This window comes from Thalia democratica, chromosome 5, assembly GCF_965202585.1.
Source record: "Thalia democratica chromosome 5, ktThaDemo2.hap1.1, whole genome shotgun sequence".
Taxonomy (NCBI): domain Eukaryota; kingdom Metazoa; phylum Chordata; class Thaliacea; order Salpida; family Salpidae; genus Thalia; species Thalia democratica.
In genome coordinates, this window is record NC_139169.1 from 26,617,426 (window position 1) to 26,627,881 (window position 10,456).

Sequence of the window (10,456 nt, forward strand, 5' to 3'; positions counted from 1 at the left end):
GTATATTTCAAGCTCGGAAGTAATGTGTAGTTCAGAACTTACAAATATTTTTGCAACAAGTATATACTCTAACTCTAATAAGTTCTTATTTGCAGCTAAAATTGTAAAACATCTTTCAATGTGGCTGCAAGATTGTTTTGCAACAGATGGTAAGTTGAAAATTTTGCTAATAGTGTAGAATACCAACAAATTTTTAAGGCTCAACGTCTTTAAAAGTTTTTTATTAACTTTTAGTTCAAAATTATGTTGTGTTAAAATCTTCGTTAGTTTTATAGCTTGAATTAGATCAGCACATTCTAGTTTAGTACCTGAAATGTTTTTATAATTTAAATTTTAAACATATAAAATAGTTTAGGTTACGAAAAAATGTATATATTAGAAAACTTAGTATCTAGATATTGTTCTTCATTTTTCAAATTTATATTTCGTAAATATTTTAGATATGTGCGACATAATTTGACTATAGTTATTATATTTCATGGTAAAAATAGCATAAGTTTATTAGAGTTTTGCAAGCTGTACAAGCCTAAACTAATTTGAATTTCTATTTTGCTAAATTCTTGAGGCTCTTTATTAACATTATTAATAGAAGTACTTAAAGAATGTTTCAGGGCATTGTCTTTTAAGCAAACTTATCCTCCCTTAGATCTTAATAGTAAGATTATGATTGTAAGATTTTTCAAATCATTATCTAAAATTATGGTCAACTCAGAACTATTAAAATTTGAACTGTCAGTATTTGAACAGTCATGCACCTAATTTTTAAAAATAGGTTTAGTTGCATCCGAATTATAAAATATTCTTATGTTTCTACTGAAATCATAATTTGACTTTTGAAAATTAAAAAAAAAAAAAACTGTTTCGTTTAATAACAATATAATATATATATAGCATGACTGTTCAAATACTGACAGTTCAAATTTTAATAGTTCTGAGTTGACCATAATTCTAGATAATGATTTGAAAAATCTTACAATCATAATCTTACTATTAAGATCTTAAAATAAAGCACAAAACAAAATCACTAATGAAAGTAAAAAATTTTTTGCATAAATAGATTATGACGTAATTTTGAAACTATCAAAAATCATTCAAAACGGCTTGTGCAAAAATTAATCTACCAACAGACAATAAACAAGCAAAAATTCATATAACTTGTTTTAAACTTGTTTTGAAGCTGATGAGTGAATAGTCACGAAACTCGAGTCCTTTGAGTTTTGCATCTTTAAATAAACCTTTTTATTAATAAAGCCCTCAAGGTGGGCTTAGTGTGAAAAATTTAATTTATTAAGTTAAATAATTTAATTCTATATATATATATATACATATTAATATATAAACTACGTTGTTATTTCTTGAATTTTATAGACTAACAATTTAATCTAAGTTTAGACCTAAGTTTTTCGGAATCGAAATGTTTCGGCGCCATTTAATTTTCTCATACAAAATTATGTTGTTTTGTTTAACTTTCAAAGTGGAAAGAGTAAAACTGAAGACTTATGTTTTTTTTTGCCTGAACACTATATGTAAGGTAAGATATAAAAAATTTTTTTAATGTTGATACAGAGTATAAAGTTTTTTTAATAATTTTAATTAAAACAAAATACAATGAGTTTTTAACCATTATTTTACTAGTGACAAAATATTAAATCAAATTTTATATATATTTTTCAGAGCTCTATGTTTTTCTTTTTAATATAGTGTCTTGTTTTGCAATAAGTGTTTAAGAAATTATGTTAGTTTAATTACAGCTATTTTAAATTATATTTGAATTAGAAACAAAATATTATTAAACATAAAAAAAAATACCTGCAACGATTACAAAAAAGTAGCTAAAATACTTTAATAATCTTACTTTTATCTAATAAAGTGTAGTTCAAAATATACTTTTAGTAGATACTACACGTTATTCAGAAATTAAATTCATTTCACTCTACATATTTTAAACATGTTTCTTTGTATAAAGTTTAAGAATGCTTTTATGAAAGTTTTATATTGAAGTAAAAACTTAACTTTTTTTTTTTGGCTTTAGTAAATACAGTAGGAGTCTTAAATATAGTTACATACAGGTATTTTTTATGACATTTGTAATAAATACTTTTAAGATAAATATTTAAACTTTTTTTGTTAAAATTATAAATATTTAACCAAAAAAATATATTAAGTTTTTCAACAAAATTTATTATTTTTCGATAAGCACTAATCTACTATTTAAAAAAAACAGTTAGATAAATTGCTTTAAAAAAGCGTTAAATCTAGTTTCCAGAGTTATTTTGAAAAATTGCAAAATTTTTTAACTATTACTTAATTTGAGTATTTTAGTTTTTAATTTTAAAGTTTAAATTTAAACGAAGCTTGCAGCAAAGCGAAAATTTTTATTTAATAAGTTATATAAGTTTGTTAAGAAAAAGAAATATTGAAACCTGAATAGAGTCAATCGTACTTAAAATTTGGTATGTGTCCTGATATTCAAAGTAAAGTTTTAAAATTGCCTGAGGTTATCTAAAAATAGAACTAACAAGTCAAAGTTAGATTAATACAGCTCAAGTTTTTGAAATATATAAAGGAGATTACTATTTAGCCAGTTTGACTAAAATTCAACAGTTTAAAGTTATAAAACTAGCACAAATTTTATTGGTTAGATTTTATAAAGTAACTATATATGATGGTATAAATGTGAATACGAAAAATAAAAAAAAACCTTGTAATTAAAAACGATAATAAGTGCAAGGCTTTAGAATTTTTCTTTAATTTAGTATTTATAAAATCATATTTTCAAATGACAAATTATAATTAATACTTAGTATTTATTCCTATAAAAAGTACTTTTGATGCAATACAGAAAAATTATCATAAACAGAATTAAATAAATACAGAAGTTAAATAAGGTATATTTTTAATTTCAAATTAAAAACAAAAAAAATATTAGTTATTTTAGCTTTTAGTCCTTCTAATTATATTTTTATGCAAAATTATAAGAAGTAGATATTGAAACATAACTACTATAAATAACATATTTATTTAACTTATTATATTTTTTAGGCTAGGTGTCAAATATGCACGAAGGGACTTTTTTGAATGGTCACTTAAGCATGACTTGAGTTTTTTGCATAGTCTTAAATTCTCTAAACATTTTTTTTTTACCATTAGTGTTACTACTAACCCTTAGCAGTTTTTTGGCATTTAATATATATATATATTTTAAGTTTATTATTGTATTTTTTATACTTTACCTGTTACACCAAACCCTTACACCTTCGGTCGGTAATTTAATTTCTTACTAATATTTATAAATTTTGTTTTTAGGCTTTTTTACTCTGTGCAAAGTTGTCCCTTGGTCCAAAAGTGACCTTTCGTGAAAAAGTATTTATTCGTGCATTTTTTACCAATTCCCATTTTTTCTAGCCCTGTATAAAGTTATGGTTACATAACTATTAAAATTCTGACAACTCAAATTCTAAATATTTAAGTACTTAAAGGAGTTTTTTAGCTCCAACATCTCAAAAATTTTATATAAGTCTAAATAATAGGATTGAATTTTCAATTTTTTTAAATAGCAAATATAATTAAGAATAACTCCGAATTGTTAAAATTTGAATTCTCAGAATTTGAATAATCGTGCACTCAACAGTTATAAAATGTTTGTTACATCCTCTTATAACAAACTTAATATAATTCTTCTAAAATCATATTCTGAACACTTAAAATTGTGGACAATAAATAATATTTTCAAAACACAAATAAATTAATAAATTATAGTTGAAGAAATTATCTTTTATTTATTATTAAATTTTATATACAGTATGTAATAATAAATTTGACAAATGTAATAAACAACATTGCTAACAACTAGATTTTAGAAGCTTGCATGAATATTCAAGAACTAATCTAACTCGACCTAAGTTTATTTATTTTCGAAAAATATTCGGGCCAATTAATTTTCTTATGCACAATAATATCGTTTTTTTTTTTAATTGAAAACTGCAAGACGTATAACTGAAAAAGTATATTTAAAAAATGCAATAAAGCTCTATGTAAAGTAAGCCATTAATTAGAGTTGTTTTAATGTTTGTACAGAGTTGATTTTTTATACACGATAGTATTTAATGAGTTGTTAACGATAATTTTACTTTTTGGTAACAAGATATATAATTTTTTTTCTGGTCTGGGTTTCTTCGTTTAAAAACAGTTTTTTAATTTGTTATAAGTGTTTTATAAATTATGCTAGTTTAAATACGGCTATTTTAAATTTTTTTTCTCACTTAAGTTTACCCCAAACACAATATAAATGGAAAGAACTTATATCAGCAACAATTGCACCAAAATTGTAGCGTTATTTAAAAATTTAAGTCTTTTGACAAAATATAACTACTTTTTAGGCTTTTATAAAACTTAATGTTGCTTTTATGAAAGTTTAAAGTCATAGTTTACTCAAAAGATTAAATTTTACCATCCGATTGTATTTTTTACAATTTAGTACATACGGGAGCAGGACAAATATGCAAACTGAAACTTTTGCACGAAAAGACACTTTTGCAAAAAAGTAACCAATTTTTATCCAACTAACTTTATCCCAACCTCTTTTTTATCCTATTGTTCAGTATTACTTAATTTAGAAGAAAAACTTTTGAAAATTAGCTTAAACATAAATCGAATAATCATAAATAACTTAAAAAACCCTAAATGCATAAGCATAATTTTTTAAGATGTTTCCACAAATTAAAATTTTGCATTTAATTTTATTGTTTATATTTAAACTAAGCTTGCACCAAAGAGAAATCTTTTAGTTGATAACTGATAGAAGTATGTATAGGAAAACGAACTATTCAACCTAAATCTATTCAAACATACTTTAAAATTAAAGAATATATACCCTGTTATTCAAAGGCAAGTTTTAAAATATTCTTAAGTTTTCAAAAAATAGAAGTAACAATCAAAGTTAGATTATTACAGGTCAAGTTCTTGAAAGCTATAAAGTAGATTACTACATGACAAGTCTGACTAAAGTTTAATAGTTTGACTTATACCATTAGGCCAAGTTTTATTAGTTAAATTTTATAAAGTAGTTATATATGATGGTATAAATGTGAAAAAAAAAAGTTATTATAAACGGTAATAAATGCATAACATCAGAAGATTAAAAAGAAAATTAATTGTAAAATCATATATTTAACAAACTAATTATAATAGATATTTAATATTTATTCCTTAAAAAAGAGTGCTTTAGATACAATGCAGAAAACTTACTATAAACAAAGTTTAATAAATAAAATGAAATAAGTATTAAATTATGTAAATTTTTTCAATTTGAATAAAAAATAACAAACAAAAATAGTTATTTTAGTTTTTAGTCCTTCTATTTATATTTTTATACAAAATTATACAAAATAGATATGAAAGAAAAATTATTATAAGTAACATAGTTTACCTTTTTCGCTATAGATCTTATAATCATTTTGAGTGTTTTTCTTACAGAGGTTCAAAAATTTGTTATCTGCTTGCTTTGTACCAGAGTTTTGTAGTTTTCTTTTCTTTGCATCAGCTTCTTTCCGGTGGTTTTCTGCTAAATCAGCTAGATTGCGTTTGTTGGAGATTTTTCTCATTGCTATATATATATTTGCTGAAATAAGTTCTAGTACTTATCAGTTAATAATATACTAAATGTAGTGTTTTAGTTATGATTAAGTTAATAATTTATACCTGATAGTTTATATGCTTTATTACTTTAATTGTAATTGTAGCTTAAAATCTATGTTAAAATAAAGAAACTTCAAATGTCAATCTATTACATGCATTAGTCTAAAAGAAGTTAATTACTAAAACAAAGTAAACTGCAATTAAATTATCGCATTATTGAAAAATATTGAGACTACAGTGGTCTGTCTGTACTCTTATAAATTAAATAAAAACAGTTTGTTGCAAAAAAGCAATTAAAAATTACACTTCAGTGACTTGGTGCACAAAAATAACTTTGTGGTTATAGAGTATTTACTTTTAGTAAATTAACTTTTTTATATAAGTAGTTGCCTTTTTTAAATTAGCATGGTTTAAAATTATAATATATGTAAATGTTTATGTTTTAGTTTGCATAATCGGTAAAATTGTCTTCTTATAAGAAATTTAATATGCTAATTTAATTGCAAAATGAACATAAAAGAAGAACTACTGTTAATAATTAATTATTGTGGTTAGTATTTATTAAATACTAACTTAAATAAAGAAAATTGCTGTAATTACTACAAATTAGCAAAACAACCAAAAGCTTTAATAAACAGTTTTAAACTTAAAAAGTAAGTTTACAAGGTTAACATTTCTCAATTTTTTAACAAGTATCATACTATATAAATGTTTTAGGACTTTGAGATTATGTTGGTACTATTTTTTTATTAAAGCTATTTTGTTTTTAATACAATACACAGGGTTGCCACTCGTTTTTTCAAAAGTTTTTCCAGGTTTTCCAAATTTCTTCCAGATTTTTAAAAGTACACATTGTTGGGTGGGTCTATTTTTAGTTTAAAGCGAAGTATAATTGTGTTAAATAGTATTAAAACGTTGAAAAGATACTATTAAGCTACTTTAAATATATTTATCAATATAAAAAAAATTTGATGATGAGAATTTTTATTTATTTATATAATATATTTTTTGAGTCAAATCGAAAAAGTACTACTGATCATAAGAAAATTGTTAAAATTCCAGAATTTTACAGGTTTTTTTTTCAAAATATCCCAAATTTGAGCATTTTCTAGGTTTTCTTTATGCCTAAATTGTCAAATTCCAGGTTTTTACTGGATTCTAGATAAAGTAGCAACCCTGAGTACAATTAGGTGATTTAAAAATATTTTTTTAACTTTATAGTTTTATTTTATTGCTTATAGAAATGTAACTTCCTTTTACTGTTATTGCTGGACCAACAACTGAATAATTGTCTAAATTGACTATAACATATTGTACTAAGGACATAAAGTAACAGAATTTATAATTATATAAGTTACAACTAGTTTTATTAAACTTAATTTTTACTTTTATTAATCTCTTTCTTAGTAGTTTAAGTTTTTTGTTTTCATGCACTTATTGTATGAATTTATTTCAACATAAAAACAATATCTAAGGTAATAGTTATAAGAAAATCTAAAGTGTGTTTAACTTACTCTTTAAGCACAAACTTTAAATAAAATTTGATTTGAAATAAACTAAATATTAAACTATATATAATTATTACATCAGTGGTTAATAAAATATTGTAACAATCGTACAGATGAAATCTAAAAAAGCTATGTGCATACTAGACAGTTTAAAATATTATTTCAGGCATTTTTAAATAACTAAGTGTAATACTATCAAATAATAGAACACTGATCAAATTTAAAAAATTTGTGAACAATTATACTTCATAGGTTTGCTAAGGAATTTTTGTAATTTTGTCTAGGTTTTTCAAAGTTCAAAATTTTTGTCCATTATAAGCATAAAATTGAATTTAAGTTGAAACTATCATAAATAGTATACAGTTATTTGAAATACTGTTATACTACTTAAAAACGTTTAAAAAAAAACATAGTATATAATACATTATTTTGTCTAAAAAAGCTAACAAATTGCACATGTAAAAATTGTACAAAGTTTCATGTTATTCCTACATGTTATTAATTTCTGAATATCCAGGTTTTTCTAGTTAATATTTTTCCTAAATTGTCAGTGTCAATTTTTTTCCAGGATTACACGTTTTTTGTACTTTAACTAAAACTTGGTTATTAACAAAAAAAAAAGTAATTTTATATCTATTTTGAAAACTTAATTTAAATTATCTAATCTTATTTGAACAACAAAAATAAATCAATTTTTTAACTATGATTATAATTTGTAAAACTAACTCTAAAGTATAAGAAACACAAAATATGTTAATTAGAAAAAAACACTATAAAATATTTTTTAGAACTATGTTACAATTAAACACTGTATAAGTAGTTTCTCTTAAAAAAATGTTGTATATAAATGGGAAGGATGTACTATTTTATAATGAATATTTTACATAATTTATTTTGCTAGTGTTTGAAGTTAAATGAATCAGTTTTTGTTCCAGATAAAAGAATTGTTAGTACAAAATATAAACTGTATTTTAAAAAAATTGAATAAACTCTGTATAAAAATTCAACCCCACTATATTTATCATGCGAGCATTTTGTCATAAATGCATAAACTATTAATTTCTTCTCTGAGCAAAAATTATATTGCAGAATAGATTTAACTTGTAATTGACAAGTGTTTAACATTCAACAAACAAAAATTATGCATATGCTAAGTTTAATATACTTGACTAAAAAGAGGCTTATAGTGCTTACAAATTTCTTCTGTTTTTAGTTTTATAGATGGTAACTAGCACTTATTACAACCAGACAAAGATTTCTTAAAGTTGCTAGCATTAAAATTTTTAAATAAATTTATAAAATCTTAAAAAAACGGATCTTAAAATAAAGTAAAAGGTTTTATAAACTGTTAATAGTTTTTATTAATAGATGATTTATACGAAGATTTTTTTTTTAAGATGATAAATGATTTAAGTCTCGATTACTAAAAGGTTTGTCATGCACCAGTTTCCTAAGACAAAATTTTTTGAGCTTTTTTGTCCTTAAATAAAGAATATATAGATAATCTTAATATAGATAGGTGTTAGATATAAACAGTCTTTTGTTTTTCAATTTTTTACTAACACTGTTGCCCTAATCCTGTATTCAGCTTAACTCTCTTGCACTTCATTCGGTAACTTTTTTAATTCTTATTTTAATTTTCGATTTTTTTTAAATGTTATGTATATTTTTTTATATCACTGTTATCCCTAACCTAAGCCTTACCCTGGATCGGTAAATTGCTTTTTTTTGAATATTAAAATATATTTTAAATTATTTATACTGTGTCGTTTTACCCTTAGTCGGTAAGTTTATTATTTATAATTTTTACTTGTTAATATTTTGCTTTAAATTATTTATTTTTTATTTCTCTCGTGCAATTTGACTTTTCGTGCAAAATAGAAATGTGCTTATTTTACCCTTCATGCAAAAATGTACTTCGTCCAATTTGACGCATTCTCTCTTAATACACTGCTGTTTTAGCTTTTACCTTAAGTGCATATTGTTATAAATGAAACAGTTCCCTAAATTTATAACTGTAGCCGACCCTGTTTTTTATTTTTTGCATTTTTGTAAAATTTAAATAAAGTTTTCGCACTATAGCAAACACTGTCATTGGCTAATGTTTGTTTACTACCATCAAAATAAAGTCCCTAAGCTGATACAATGAACAAAGTACTGTGTACAAAAATTTAAGTACTATTTAAATATAAATTAGTTTTTTTAAATTTTTTAGTAGTAAATTATTGTGGTTGTTGTAACATTTTTCACTTTATTTTAGGCTTTTTCCTCCAATTTTGGCAGTCCTGTTTTTAGTATTTATGTTGCTCTTATGATGCACAAATACATATTTTATTTTTATTAGCTCATAATCTATACATAACTTAAAAAACAGTTAATCATACTTTATAGATGTCCAATACAACAGGTTTTAGTATTTATAATACTATGTTAAATCTTCTAAAATAAAAGAAGCTTTATATGCTCTAGGTTTCACTAATAGAAGATAATGAAACTTGATGAAGATTATTTTTTGGTAGTTACCTAGGATGATGTTGCTCCAATATCAAACTAAAAATGTATAATATTTATTTGTCTTTTTTAAGCATAATTATATGCTAAAAATCAATGTTTTAAGCCGAATATGTTTAATCTTAAAAGATAATTTGTTTTAAACAAGCTATATCAATATGTACTAAGAATTAAACTTTTTTATGTGAAAATAAGATATTTGATGAATTTACATTACAATACAGTATTCAATATAAATTATTGTATTTATATAATCACTTTATATTGCAAATAAAAGATATTGAATATTTAAGTTTTATTAGTTTATAAAAAACAAGTTTAATTTTATTTATGTATTTATAAAATATAAATTTTTAGCCTAAAAATAAGCTTAAAAAAGACAACAAATATAACATATTTTCAGTTTGATATTGGTGCAACATCATCCTAGGCATTTACCCATTATTTTTCATGGTAGAAAAAGTCGTCAGACTTAATTTTCTATCTGCAATAATTTTTGCAAGCAATTTGTCATTACCTGTAATTCTAACTCCCCTGTAAAAATAACACTAAACTATTCAGAAAATTTAATTAAAAAAACTATCTATTTAACCAAAAAAAAAATCCCTTGGTGATACTTCATTTGGCAAACACTCACAAAGTAAAATCTTAACACTTAAAACCACAAAGTGTGGGAAATCATGAAGCTCAAATCCCTAAGTAAGTATACTTGTAACTCTATGTAGTGAAGCTTAGTTTCTTAAATTATTTGAAAAACATTTAGTTAACAACATAGGGGAGGTCTGACATTTTTTTATACT